General features: G+C 46.9%; 1 protein-coding gene across 1 annotated transcript in view; it reads left to right on the forward strand.

Annotated features, from left to right (window-relative positions):
- LOC140425415 (N-acetyllactosaminide beta-1,6-N-acetylglucosaminyl-transferase-like) overlaps positions 1-15,295 on the forward strand; it is a 70,193-nt gene that overhangs the window by 17,013 nt on the left and 37,885 nt on the right. The gene's annotated exons all lie outside the window — the stretch shown is intronic.

A 15,295-nucleotide genomic window follows, 5' to 3' on the forward strand; every position in this document is an offset into this window, starting at 1 on the left:
ACGTCTAAAAAAGAACAGGGTGAGCTATCAAGAGCTGTGTCAGAATGCTCAATAATTGCAGGAAATTCTAGTGTAGTTTCTGATCAGACATGGGAAACAATGGCCTAGTGGTAGTCACTGAACAAGTTCGCAGGTTAATAATATTCTGGAGCCAAAGGTTCAACTTCCACTATGGCAGATGGTGGAATTTTAATTCAATTAAGTCTTAAAGTCCAGTCTTTACATTGAGGGTACCCTTCGTTATGTTGTGCGGCACGAGCACCCAGCCGGGGGGCCGGTTTAGCTCAGTTGGCTGGACAGTAAGTGCAGAACAAGGTCAACAGCGCGGGTTCAATTCCTGTACTGGCTGAGGTTATTCATGAAGGCCCCACCTTCTCAACCTTGCCCCTCGCCTGAGGTGCAGTGATCCGCAGGTCAAAACATCGCAGGTCAAATCAACACCAGTCAGCTCTCCTCCTCAACTAGGAATGCAGCCTGTGGTCATCTGGGACTATGGCTACTTTACCATCCCACAGTACCAAATTGGATAGATTTTCGAACAGATTTAGCAACTCTACACTGGGTGTCTATGAGGCACTGTAGGCAAAGAGCAGCAGAATTGTATTCAACCAGAATCTATAACCTCATGGCCTGGCATATCCCCCACCATTACCATCCAAGCTGAGGGTTCATCGACAGTGCTGTCAAACAGCACTTATTCAATAATAACGTGCTCAGTTTGGGTTCTGCTGGGGCCACTCAGCTCCTGACTTCATTACAGCCTGGACAACATGGACAAAGCTGTAATCAAGGTGTGCTGAGAGTAACTGCACTTGACGTCAAGGCAGCGTTGAGTGTAGGACCAAGGAACACTCGCAAAACTAGAGTCAATGGGAATCGGGGGGGGGGGAGGAGAAACTCTCTGCTGGACAGAGTTAATCCTAGCACAACAGAAGATGATTGTAGTTGATGGAGGTCAATCATCTCTATATCAGGACATTCATACTGTCGCTCCTCCAGGTGGTGTCCTAGGCCCAACCATCTTTTGCTGCTTCATCATATGGAGGGGATGTTCGCTGGTGACTGCACAGTGGCAGCAGTATGTGCCATCTGCAAGCAACTGCTGTGACTCCCCAAACCGCCTCCTTCAATAGAACCTTCCAGATGTGTGATCTGTACTATAGGACAAGGGCAGCATACTCATGGGAAGACCATTACTTTCAAGTTCTTCCCCCAGCCACACGCAATCCTGACTTGGAACTATATCACCCGCCCTTCATTGTGGCTAGGTCAAAATTCAGGAACTCCCATCCTAAAAGCACTGTAGGTGTATCAATGCCACATGGACTACAGTGATTTAAGAAAACCGCTCACAACATGCTCAAGAACAGTTCGAATCATAAGAATTTACAGTGTAGAAGGAGGTCATTCGGCCCATCCAGTTTGCTCCGGCCCTTGGAAAGAGCAGCCTACCTAAGGTCACGCCTCCTCCCTATTCCCATAACCCCACCTAAACTTTTGGACACTAAGGCCAATTTAGCATGGCCAACCCTCCTAACCTGAACATCTTTAGACTGTGGGAGGAAACCGGAGCCACCCAGAGGAAACCCACGCAGACACTGGGAAAAAGTGCAAACTACAAACAGTTACCCGAGCCGGATTTGAACCCTGGTCCCTGGAGCTGAGCGCAATAGTGCTAACCACTGTGCCATTGTGCCCTACCAGTTAAGGATGGTCAATAAATGCTGGCCTAGCTGGCAGTGCCCACATCCCAAGAATTAATCCATTCTTAAAAATGTTTTTTTTTTCAAATCTGTGTGGATGTATGCCTACGTTTTTCCTACTTCTGTTGGCATTACATTTTCAGTCAGGCTGTTAAATTCTGGCCCTAATGTCAAATGTTTTTCATTTGTTAGAGCAAATGTTCCCACAAACAGGACTGAATAGCGTGCGTTTCGCACTTCCGTTGGGGGTGCTATTCACCAAAGTTTGGGGATTCTGAGATGGATCTGAGAGGAGAGGGACACTCTCTTCTCCATGGTGGGACACAGACTCGAGCCTGCCCTGATCTGATATGATGATCCTCGATTCCATATCCCTTAATTCCATTATCTATCTCCACCTTGAACATAGATAATGACCCAGCCTCTTCAGCCCTCTGAGAGAGAATTCCACCGATTCACTAACCTTGGAGAATAAATTCCTCCTCATCTCTGACTTAAATTGGTGACCCCTTACTCTGTGAGACTATACTCTCTGGGTCCTAGACTCTCCCATAAGGGGGAAACCCTCTCCCCATTTACCCTGTCAAGCCCCCCTGAGAATCCCATATGTCTCGATAAGGTTGCCTCTCATTCTTCTGAACTCCAGTGAGTACAGGCCCAAACTACTCGACTGCTCCTCGTAAGACAATCCCTCCATACCTGGGATCGACCTTGTGCCGATCAAAAAGGATGATAAATGGCCCAGTTGATTTGCTTTGCAGATTTGGCTGTTTTCCCATATTGTTGGAACTAGTGCGCAGTCTCAAATCTTCTCAAGCATGAAGCTGACTGGTGTTGCAGAATCAGCCCAGGCCCATTGGCCAGTGCTACTTTAAACTTGTTAAACTTGCTTAACAGACCCAGGCTAAAGTATAATCATTTTATTAGTCTCACAAGTGTGCGTGCATCTACACTGCAGTGAAGTTACTGTGAAAATCCCCTAGTCGCCACACTATGTCGCCTGTTCGGGTACACTGAGGGAGAACTCACCAGTTCACCTAACGAGCACCTCTTTCGGGACTTGTGGGAGGAAACCAGAGCACCCAGAGGAAACCCACGCAGACACTGGGAGAATGTGCAGACAGTGACCCAAGCCAGTAATCGAACTGTGTCCCTGGTGCTGTGAAGCTTGATTTCTCATTATATTGTAGTATATTTTGGTGGGTTTCGGGATAGTCTGCTTGACTACTTCCTAGTTCAATGCGTACTTATACAAACTCTTAATTCAGCCACTGGCTTTTACTTTTTAATATTTACTTTTCTAAAAGTTTTTGATTGATCAATACATCTTGTATGCATATGTGATTTTTGCATTATCGTCCCTGATTTCTAATTGAATTACATTTTCAGGATCTGTAAGCTCTGTTCTCAATAGCAATTGTGCAATAATTATTACAAACTACTCCAGGCTTGTGGAAAACATCTCTCGACACTGATTTCTGGTGACCGAGTAAATGATGAACCATTACCAATCCTGTTCCATGATCTAGAGAATGCACTGAATTTCTGTAAAGCGTAGCATAGCCTGGCTGATTTTATTTATTTAATATTTCTTCATTCTCCTCCTTTCACATTTTCTCCCAAATTTATACCCACCAACAATAAACAATAATCAGTAACAAATATGTCAATCCCCATATCAATAACAACGATCCCATCCTCCCATCAAACCCCAAACAGCAGCCCGCATGTTCACATAAACAAATAACAAGAAGGAATCAGCAATCACCCATAGTCACCATCAACACACACCGCCCACCCCCCAACTAATGTTCGATGTTATCCAGTTCTTGAAAATGCATGATGAATAATGCCCATGAATTGTAGAACCCCTCCATCCTTCCCCTCAGTTGAAACTTAACCTTCTCAAGAGTCAAGAATTCCAACCGATCCCCCCCCCCCCCCCCCGCCATGCCAGGGCACAGGGTGGAGAGGCTGCCCTCCATCGCATCAGGATCCACCTTTGGGCGATCAACGAGGTGAAGGCTACAACATCTGCCTCCGCACCCGTTTCCAACCCTGACTGGTCCGACCCCCCGAATATGGCCACCCAGGGACCCGGGTCCAGTTTCAAGTGCACCACTTTAGAAATTACTCTAAAAACCTCCTTCCAGTAATCCTCTAGCTTTGGACAGGACCAAAACATATGAACGTGATTAGCGCACGAGGTGGAGGCGTTCACTCTCCGGGGCACATCACACCAGACCCCCTCCTCCATATCCTCTCCCAACTCTTCCTCCCACTTTGCTTTGATCCCTTCCAATGGTGCCTTCTCCTCCTCCAAAATAGCTCCGTAAACAGCTGACCCTACCCCCTTCTCCAGTGCCCCTGTCGCCAGCACCTCCTCAAGCAATGTGGAGGCCGGCTCCTCCGGGAAGCTCTATCTCCTTTCTGGCAAAATCTCAAACCTGCATGTATCTAAACATTTCCCTCTGCTCCAGCCCATACTTCGCTTCCAGCTCCTTCAATCCTGCAAACCGACCCCTTAGAAACACATCTTTCAGTGACTTAATCCCCTTCAGCCTGGCTGATTTTAAAACTGACAAATTAAGAAAGTATGACGATGGGAAATCAGGGTAAAAGAGATTGAGTAAATGTGACTTGTGTTTTCCAGAGGCATAGCCTCATTGTGGTTTCAGGGGCCCATTTCTAGAATTTGGAGAGAGGTACATAACCCAAATCAAAATGTACATCCGTTAGATTAGCAGGGTAGTTGGAGGAGTAGAAGGAAAGAAGAGCACTTGACCATGGTAATGTTTGCATTATTATTATCATTTATTAGTAATTAAAGTAACCAACTCCACTAATAAACACAATTGAATGAGGATTTGTCCTTGTGTCTATCATTGCATTTTGGAATTGTAATCTGCCGATCAAAATGACTACGCTTTCCTTTAAGCCACCCTTTTTTTTCTTCAAAGCACAATATTGTTGGTTTTGTTGCTGGTGACACTGCGATCAGGGCAGCTTTAAACAATTCTAGTCCCTGGACTGATTAAAGTTTCAGTAATCTGAGGTGCAGTCTATTCTTCTCCTCCCTGGGATCATTCACAATCTCTTCAGTAATGTTGGTAACTTGAGGCAAACCTGGCTATTAAAACAGATCACAATTCTATGCATCTTTCACACGGTATCTGTCAAACGTAGTTAGCAGCTTTGCTGTTTGATGGGAACATGTTACCATTATTGAACGTTCCCTGGAGTCGGGGGTAAAAGTAAGGGCTCCTTTGAGACCTTCTTAAGGGCTACTTTTCAGTTTTCAGGCACTCCTTCGATCCAAAGATTTTAACTTAGAAACCAAATTGTTCTTGAAGCAGAAATTAGCAAACTCGCTCTACACTGCCCCACAATAAGATATTAAAGAAACAAGAGCCTCGGTAATGGGCAGGTGGCCAAGAATCCAACAACAAATGAGCAATTTTCCTACCGCGGGCGTGGGTGTGCTGCCGGCAGGACAGAGGGATCCTGCTGCCAGAGAATTCTGCTGCTGTTTCTTGAGCCCCCGTTTAACCATCTGCACGGCCCTCTCTGCGAAACCATTCAATGCCAAATGGTATGGGGTGGTCCGGACATGACTAATCCCGTTGCTTTTCACAAAAGCAGCAAATTCTTCGCTCGTGAAAGAGGCCCCACCATCGGTCATGAGTACCTCTGATTCCGTGGGTGGAAAAAGCAATGCACGGCACGGTAGCACAGTGGTTAGCACGTGCTTCACATGGCCAGTGTCCCAGGTTCAACTTCTGGCTTGGATCACTGTTGATGCAGAGTCTGCACATTCTTCCTATGTTTGCGTGGGTTTCCTCTGGGTGCTGCGGTTTCCTCCAAGTCCCGAAATACTTGCTATTAGGTCATTTGGACATTCTGAATTCTCCCTCTGTGTACCCGAACAGGCGCTGGAATGTGGTGACTAGGGGCTTTTCACAGTAACTTCATTGCAGTGTTAATGTAAGCCTATTTGTGACAATAAAGATTATTAATAAATAAATCGCTCTTTGGATGCCCAGGAAGTGACTGCCATCTTGTGGCCCTCCAGCCAGAGCGAGTGTCCAGGATGAGAAACATCAAAACCCAAATGACCCAGTCAATTTGACATCTACGCGTGCCCCTTGGGGAGCCATGGGGAGCTTCTAGTGCTCTTTATAAATGGAACACTACTGGGCCAATGTCTTAATATCCATGTCCAAACCCAGCCACCATACATAGCTCCTCACCAACATCTTTGTTTTGACACTCCCCAACGTCTGTTCTGAAGGTCCTTCAACACGATGGACTGTCCCTTCACCGGGACAAAATCCCTCATGCCCCACAAGAAGATACCAACTTCCACGGTCAACTCCGACAATATTATGAGAAAGCCTTCAACTCCTCTGGTAGTTGTCGCTGCTGCCCAACGTATAGCACCAGAAATCACACTTTGACAAATACAGGGTTGGTTTGTGTCCAGTCATGAACACACGAGGCAGTGACAGACAGGGAGTCCATGAAATTCAGGACAGCAATCATTTTGTCCATCATAGGAAGTTTTGTAGATTCAATCTGCAGACTGCTTGCGCAATCTGGGTTCATGGGTGGTGTTGAGTATTCGTAAGCAACCAATAACAATGCCCAATGTTGAATCCTCACCGACGCTATCGGCAGAATCGCCTTGTCTTCATGGGAGAGGCCTAGCAATGGCTTGTGATTGGTAACTATTTTAAAAGAACAGCCGTCAATCTGGCCATATTTTCTCTTGACTGCAGCCAACTCCAGGAGGCAAATGTGATCCAACGGTCACTGCCATCGCTCATCCGATGCCAAATGGTGATGCAAGCATCACATGTGATGTATAGCGGTTTTGAAGAGTCAAAATGTGTCAGCAATCCCAAAGAGGACAACCGCTGTTTCACCTATTTAAATGCCGCGTCCTGGGCCTTGCCCCAAGCCCAAGGCTGACGCTTCTTCCAAGAACATGTGGAGGGGGGCAAGGGCGGTAGCCAAATTTGGAATAAATCACCCATTGTAATTTGTTAGTCCCAAGAAAAGTACGGGAGTTCTGTGGCATCGCACAGAGCGGGAGCCATTTTGATTACCTGTACCCTCTCGTTGGCTGGGTGTAGGCCATCTTGGTCCACCCAAAATCCCAAATATACCACTTTGTTTGCGTGAAACACTCGCTTTGCGCAGCGCAGGCAGACTCCATATTCGGAAAACTGCTTCAGTACTGCCTCGGGGTTCTGCAAATGTTCTTGGTCCGTGGGCCCTGTGACTAACCCGAGTAAGCGGCAGCCAACGCAGTATGTTCTCCATGATGCCCTGGAAGCCTAACATGTTGCTAAGGATGTGCCGAATGTGAGCTGGGTAAGTCCCTTGTGCGTGTTAACCGTGACATACTTCCATGAGGATTTATCAAGATCCAGCTGTAGATGAGCATTGCTCATGTGCAATTTCGTGAATGTACAGCCACCGGCCAATGTTGTATACAAATGGGTGTGGTAATGTGCACATAGGCATATCTATAATAACTGTACATAGTTGCACCAATGTATATATTTGTATATAACAGCACCAGTGTACATAGCCACTGATCAATACATGTAATAACGGGACAGTCACATCTCTCCTTAGCTTCACAGTAACATAGACATAATTGTTTGTACATAGAATTGCAAGGTTACCATCCTGTGTGCCAAGAATAAATACATATTGAGGGATTACGACACTGAGGACCCGAGTTCAGATCCCGGCCCTGGGTCACTGTCCGTGTGGAGTTTGCACATTCTCCCCGTGTCTGCATGCGTTTCACCCCCACAACCAAAAGATATGCAGGTTAGGTGGATTGGTCATGCTAAATTGTCCCTTAATTGGAAAAAAAAAACAATTGGGTACTCTAAATTTTTTTTTTTTTTTTTAAAGGAATACTTATTGCACCCATATCTTGTTCTGTATGTGCCTTTATAATCAGGGGGAGCCATAAAACACAACAAAGAGTAATAGTCTAATCTTGCAGCAATGTTCACTGTCCTTGGTCCTGTTCACTGTTCTTTATATTTCTGCAGAGGCAGACTATTGTATCTGGCTTCATTACGGGGACCACCGGCGCTGCCCATGCCCAAAATTTCTAAACGCCGAAGTTCGATCTCTACCTTTTCCACTATAGCGTAGGGAACTCGGTGGGCATGAAACCATGGAGCTGGGCTTCATGATCCCGGATCCACCTGGATTTTGGCCAGGTCCCTTTAATGGTACACAGGTTGGGCTGGAAAGCCTCCAGGAATTTACTCAGTAGTGCACACAGGCCACCAGATCCCACTTGGAGGATATGCTCTCAATCCAACTGTAGCCAATCACGGCCCAACAGGCTAGGGACGTTTCCTTGCACAACAATGAGGGAAGGTGCACTGACTGGCGCCCATAAACCTCTACGTGTATGGAACCCATGATTTGTAGTCATTCCCCTGTATATAAGTGGTCAAACGAGCCACCGTGTTAGCTAAAGACAAAGTAAGCGCTCCTTGTTTGATCAGATCAAAAGTGCTCTGCACCACCACAGAAAAGGCCGCTCCCGTATCCAGCTCCATTTGGAGAAATGATCATTTGTATCAGAACACGAATAGGGACCACATGGGGCGCTGCCAAACAGTTCAGTTTCATCTCCGCCTTATCCTCTGCCTCTTCTGGGTCATCCCGATGCAAGGTCCAGCCCTGGGCTGATGCCTACCTCGACCAGGGTGCCTGGATCGCTGGCCCTCCTGTCTGCGGGTACACCTAGACCAGTGTCCTGTGCCTCACAAGGCCGGAATTGCCTTTAGCCGAGACCGTGGACGTCGCACATCCCGGTGGTCAGCACGGAGGCCAGAGTCGCAGAAGCATTCGGTCTAGGTCATGGGGATACTATGGGAGGGATGAAAGTTTTGGGCCGCCCATCTCCTTTGGGTGATCTATCCACCTTCAGACCTTACACCAGCACCACCTTCTAGGTGGCCACCACACTCTCCTCTCTTCCCCCCCCCCCCCCCCCCCCCGGACTCTGTTCCGTTCTGCCACTGGTGTCTTCCACTGTGAAGACTGATCGCAGAGCATATTGAGCAAAACCGTTCTAAATTCAGCTATCTTCAGCCGAGTGACGGACTCGGCAGTGGATCTCTCCGCAGTATTAAACCAGTATCATTGAACAATTATCAATGGAGTTGGGTTAAATAGTGTCATGAATTGGTTGAATGATTGCGTATCTGGTGACTTTAGGTACGTGACACTCCAGATTACCCCGAATGGATGTGGTCCACTGGCCAACAATAGTATGACCATCTGGGGCTTGTTCTACCGGCAGTGCGGTGGCACAGCGGTGAGCACTCCAGGGACCCGGGTTCAATTCTGGCCTCGGATGACTGTCTGTGTGGAGTTTGCACTTCCTCCCTGTGTCTGCGTGGGTTTCCTCAAGGTGCTCTGATATCCTCCCACGGCCCAAAGATGTGCAGGTTAGATGAATTGACCATGCTAAATTGCCCCTTAGTTTCCAAAAGGTTAGGTGGGGTAACTGGGCTACAGGGATGGGGACGAGACATGGGCTGAAATGGGGTGCTCTATCCAAGAGCTGATGAAGACTCGATGGGCCAATTGGCCTATTGCACTGTAAATTCTATGATTCTATGTTGTTGGCCCGGAAGAAATAATGCAGGAGTTCATCATATTGGTTCCAGTCATCTATGTCAAATGCATCTTACAGAGGCATGCAGAATCGGTGAAAACCAAACGTGGGTCCAGAGAATCAGGGAGGCGGCTCGGTCGTGTCCACAGCAAACCAGTTTACTTGTCGTCAGTTTAATAAGGACACTGGGAGTAATTGAGGTACCCCGCCCCTAGTAGGGGATCTCTTACTCCGCAAGGAGCACGGGAAAGACCTGGGGTGGGATTCTCCGCGGCGGGATTCTCTATTTTTCTGGCACCCGGGGGTTTCCCGACGGCGTGGGGCTGCCCCGCAATGGGAAACCCCATTGACCGGCCGGTGTTACGGAGAATCCCGCCGACGGGTCGAGGCAGAAATGTGTCGCGGCGGGGCGGAGAATCCAGCCCCAGAATTCCCATCCTGTAGGTCCTGTGCAGCATATTATCATAGAATTTATAATGCAGAAGGAGGCCATTTGGCCCATCGAGTCTGCACCGGCCCTTGGAAAAAACACCCTACCTAAGCCCACCCTATCCCAGTAACCCCACCTAACACTTTTGGACACTGAGGGCAATTTAGCGTGGCCAATCCACCTAACCTGCACATCTTTGGACTGTGGGAGGAAACTGGAGCACCCGGAGGAAACCCACGCAGACACGGGGAGAACGTGCAGACTCCTCACGGACAGTCACCCAAGCCGGGAATTGAACCTGGGACCCTGGAGCTGTGAAGCAACTATGCTAATCATTGTGCTACCGTGGTGCCCTAATGTTAAATGCCCTATTGTTATGGGTGGGTTTACCCCTCCACTCTCCCACTGGCATAGCTTCCAGTTTTGAGGTTAATCTTGTAACATTTTCAGGTCCACAACCATTCATAAGCACTATCGCCATAAGACCTTTCGTACAACATCTTGACATACCAAATCTCCGCAACGTGTAAATTAAGTACTTCCTCTCCACTCATCAAAAGCTTTCTTTTGCATCCAAGGATATCACTAACCCATCCAACACCCACTTCTGGAAAAATTGGATTACGTTCAGAAGCCTATTACTATTACTGGAAAACCAACCCTTCTGAACCCAGTCTGGACCTCCCAGATGGTCATCGGGAGAATTCCCTCCAACCGATGTGCAACACCTTAGACCGCACTTTCGAATCAACATTTAAAAGTGAGAGTGGCCTATGGGAGGCACTTATCCAGATTCTTGCCTGCCTTCAAAATTAGGGAAATAGTCGCTTCCCAGAGCATCGCTGGCAGCAGACCTGTCTCGAAAGAATGGTAGAACATGCCAAATAATGGATTAGTTCACAGGTCCTTAAATTCCCTGTAAACCTCATACCCAAAACTATCTGGCGCAGGGGCCTTGCCACCTCACTTTTAGAAATAGGTGCATTAACGACTGGTCGTTGATCCTCTGAAGCTACAGGGAGCTTGAGGGAAGAGATTAGGCGCTCCATACATAGCAACACATCTCCAGACTGGCCTGACTTGTACAGTTCAGCATAAAAATCCCTAAATGCCCTATTAATGTCTTTGGTTTTAATTAATTTACTAGAATCGACACAGAGCAGGGATAGCCCGAGAAACAGCCCTCTTCTTGGTCAAAGTAGCAAAGTATCTGCTTGGCTTGTTCCCAGATCCGTACAGTCTTTGCTTCACAATCTTAAAACTCCTCTCGACCCGCTGGGTCAGCAAGGAATCGATAGCCTCCTGAGCTGCAACCTCCCAACATCTGCTGGCGAGGATTTCTCCCAAGTTGCTCCTCTTCAGCTAATTTGGCCTCCAATTAATTTTTGAAAAAATAATCTTTATTGTCACAAGTAGGCTTGCATTAACACTGCAATGGAAGTTACTGTGAAAAGCACCTAGTCGGCGCCTGTTCGGGTAAACGGAGGGAGAATTCAGAATGTCCAAATTACCTAACCAGCACATCTTTTGGGACTTGGGGGAGGAAATCTAGCACCCGGAGGAAACCCACGCAGACACAGGGAGAACGTGCAGACTCCGCTCAGACAATGACCCAAACCGGGAATCGAACCTGGAACCCCGGAATTGTGAAGCAACAGTGCTGGCTTTCCAGCATTTGATGCCATTTCTTCACTGTAATAAATAACCAATCCCCCTAGCATATAAGCCTTATAGGTCTCTCTCAAAATAGAGGGGATCACATCAGGAAGGATAATGGCTCGAGTAAAAGAGCTCAAACTCCTTCTTACAGTACATGGTAAAGGATTTATCCCGAAGCCGGGATGGGTCAAAATACCATTACTTAGATCGGGGTGGGTCAAGAACTCACGGAAGACAGGAGAATGATCAGGCATCATGATGCTACTCGTAGAACAGGAAGATAGCAGATGTAAGATTGCTCTGGGCACAAAGTAGTCCATTCTAGTCTGACATTGAGTGGTTGAGAAAAATGTAAATTCCTTATTTCTAGGATGTAAAGTCCTCCACAAGTCTAGGTATCCCACCACCTCGCATACCGACGCCAAGGCCCTTGGCTGTAGGTAGGGGGATTTCTGGTAACTTGGAGCTTGTCCATCAAGGGATTCAAATGACAAGTAATGTCCTTGCCCATGAAAGAATTGGTCGAAGCCAGTTCTGCAAAGTCCATGAAGACTTAGTACCAAACTCCGGGGAGAGATTAGGAAGGCCATTCCCATTCATTATCGAAACACATTCTCCATCTACGAGCCCCTTGATCACATTTAAAAAAAAAAAAAAAAAAAAAAATTTAAGTGCCCAATTCTTTGCTTTTCCAATTAAGGGACCATTTAGTGTGGCCAATCCACCTACCTTGCACATCTTTATTGTGGGGGTGAGACCCACACAAACACTGGGAGAATGTGCAAACTCCACATGGACAGTGACCTGGGGCTGGGATCGAACTGGGTCCTGGACACCGTGAGGCAGCAATGCTAACCACTGCACTGTCATGCCGCTCTCCCTTAATCACATTTTTACCCCTCTTTTATTCACACAATTTTCCACCTTAAAAGAAAAATTTTTATTGCCAAAATTACTACTCCCCTGCAAACAAAACAAAAAACCTGCCCCACCTATTATCTCTTTAACTTTAAGTGCTCCTTCTGTAACTAAGGCTATACCCACTTTCTCTTTCCTTTTGATGGGATGATGCATTCCAGGAACATAATTTAAAATTAGCTACCACCATTGTACAGCCCACCAGAAGACGAATAGGATAGCAATTTCCCGCCACATTGGGCTGCACCAAAATACAACCCCAACCCCTCCCCCCTCTCGAACTGCACCAGAGGCAACAGAACATCCATAAAACGTTATTTTCTCGGATAACAAAACATGGCCGGGATTCTCCGAGCCCATTCCGGTTCAGAGAATTGGAGTTGACGCTGAGACGGCCCGCGAAGCCGGGACGTGATTCTCCGGAGAATCGGTGCCAGTTGCACGTGCGGTCGACGCGCTGAAGGTCGGGGGCTGTTGTAAGCGGCCCCCGCGGCGATTCTCTGTGGTTGACCGGCTTGAGTTCCCGCCGGTGTGGTTCACGTATGGTTCCACCCGGCGGGAGCTCGGCATCGCGGCAGTGCGGGGCACTCCGGCTCCGTGCTGGCCCCCTGTGAGCAATGGAATCGCTGGGCCAAGAGGCCCTTGACGCCGGCCTGAAACACTCCGGTGTTTACGCCGCTGTCAACACTTAGCTGTGTTTTTAGAGAATCCCAGCCCCTGTCTTTAACATTGTAGGATGCAGTCAACATCTCACAACCCACAACACACCCTAAGTACATAACATCCCAACCTCAATCGTTCCAAGGGGATATTTCTTGACATACGTGAGGACCTGTAGGGCTAACCCTACAGCCATACCATCATTACCATCAGGCGCCATTCTTCTCAAGAGAGAAAAAAAGAGCCAACAAGGGAATGAGCTCCAAATGTCTCTCTCACATTTTGGACCCACCCATGAAGACTCACCACCTCCCAGCACTCAATTCTATCATGATTAAAGAAAGGATATAATACAACCAGTATTATCATCAAATATATGGATTAGAAGGGGAGATGAATAATTAACATGCAGTAAGGTTACCATGAATAAAAGTCCCTGAGATTCTTAAGAATAACACATTCAATTATAGCGCTCACATGTCAACACTCAGTAAATGGATACATGACTAGATAATAAAACAATATAGCAGGGAGAATGAAATTTTAATTTTGCCCAATCCGCTGCAGATTGTCAGTCCAAGTCCTCGCCTTCTATGAACTTTACGAGGCCAAGGCACTGACCGGATTATCGACAGACTTAACCGAGTAGTTGGATATCACCTCGGGCTCGCAGGATAAAGCTGGGTGTAATTCACTCCAGCTGCTTTGAGCTATTTCCTAACTTCCTCGGCGCCTTTACACTTCAGCTGTGTCGCCGCTGAGAAGTCCTGGTGAAAAAGAGATCCTCGTGGTGCCAGGTCCAGCCACGCCTTGCCGCATCCAGAATTTTCTGGTGATCCCTGAAGTTATGAAAGTGAATAATTGCAGGCTTGCGACGTTGATTGTCCCTAGGCTTCAAGACAGGATATGGTGTGCCCTTTCCAATTTGAAACGCCCAGCCTTCACACCCAGCTTAAGGAAAAGTGGTAGCCAGCTCTCAAAAAAACTTAACAGGAGTCTTGCTGTCCACTCCTTCTTGCAGACCGGCGACCCAGACATTATTTTTCTGGCCTCGGTTCCCCAAACCTTCCAGGATTTTCGGTATGCCACACAGTTGGTTTTCCAAGGATTGCGCAGAGGAAGCAACATTTCCAATGCTCAGGATTCTTTCCTCCGTTTCATCATGCCCTTTAATAGTATTCTGCAGTTTGCCTCATGAGCGCTTAGATTCTGTGTCAATAAGCCAAGTCTGTCATCGAGTACTCTGATGTTGGTGATAATGTTCGCAGTCATTGATGTGTTGGGTGTTCTGGATCACATACAGGTCACCAACACTTGAAGTAATGCAACACTATTTTATTAAAAGGTTAACTTTAAACATACTTGAACTGTGGGTAAATACGATACCAGCTTTAACTAAAGACCTTTGCCTTGTCCTAACCAGTTGATGCACTCAGCACATGGTGAATGTCCATGTTGCAGGCTGTGAGCTCTGTGCTCCTAGCTAGCTGCTACTCGAATGAGCGGGAACTCTCCTGTCCCCTGTCTTTATAGTGCGTGTGCTCTCACTGGTGATTGGCTGCGGTGTTGTGTATGTTGATTGGTCCCACTGTGTCCATCAGTGTGTGTCTGCACCATGATATACTGGTGTATATTATGACAGTCATCATTTGCAGCCCCCCCGCAAGCGTCGGGTCAACAGCCTGCTCGAGGATCAGGTCACTGTATTGAAAAGACAGCTCCACCCCCTTTGCGTCCGACTGCTCACTTTTTATCGCCAGATTTCTCAACATTTTTTTGCCAACATTCCTCAAAAAATCTTCTGGGGACATATATTACAGCCTATTAACTCTCAGATTAGGCAAACATGTGTCGCCTAAACAGGATAAAAGAAGGGTTACAAAAGGAACGTGTGGAAAAGCTGCTAGTCCCATGCCCACATTACCTGGTCCCCCGCAGACCGAGTTCTGCAATTAATTAGGCCAAATCTTGGCATGAAACCAACTGATGGTTTATTTAGATAAATAGGTAAATGAACAATGTAAGACAGTGAATTACACACTTCACTATCCTCCTCCGTAAATAGAAAGAAAACATTAGCTTTTCATACTCTTGGGATCTCCCAAAGCAGTTTACAACCAATTAATTACTTTTGACGTGTAGCTGCTGCTATAATATGGGAAGCATAATAGGCAATTTGCATGTAAGGAGGTCCCACAAACATTAATGTCATAAAACAAAATAACCTATTTTAATAATGTTACTTTTGGTATGAAATTAGCC

This window comes from Scyliorhinus torazame, chromosome 6, assembly GCF_047496885.1.
Source record: "Scyliorhinus torazame isolate Kashiwa2021f chromosome 6, sScyTor2.1, whole genome shotgun sequence".
NCBI lineage: Eukaryota > Metazoa > Chordata > Chondrichthyes > Carcharhiniformes > Scyliorhinidae > Scyliorhinus > Scyliorhinus torazame.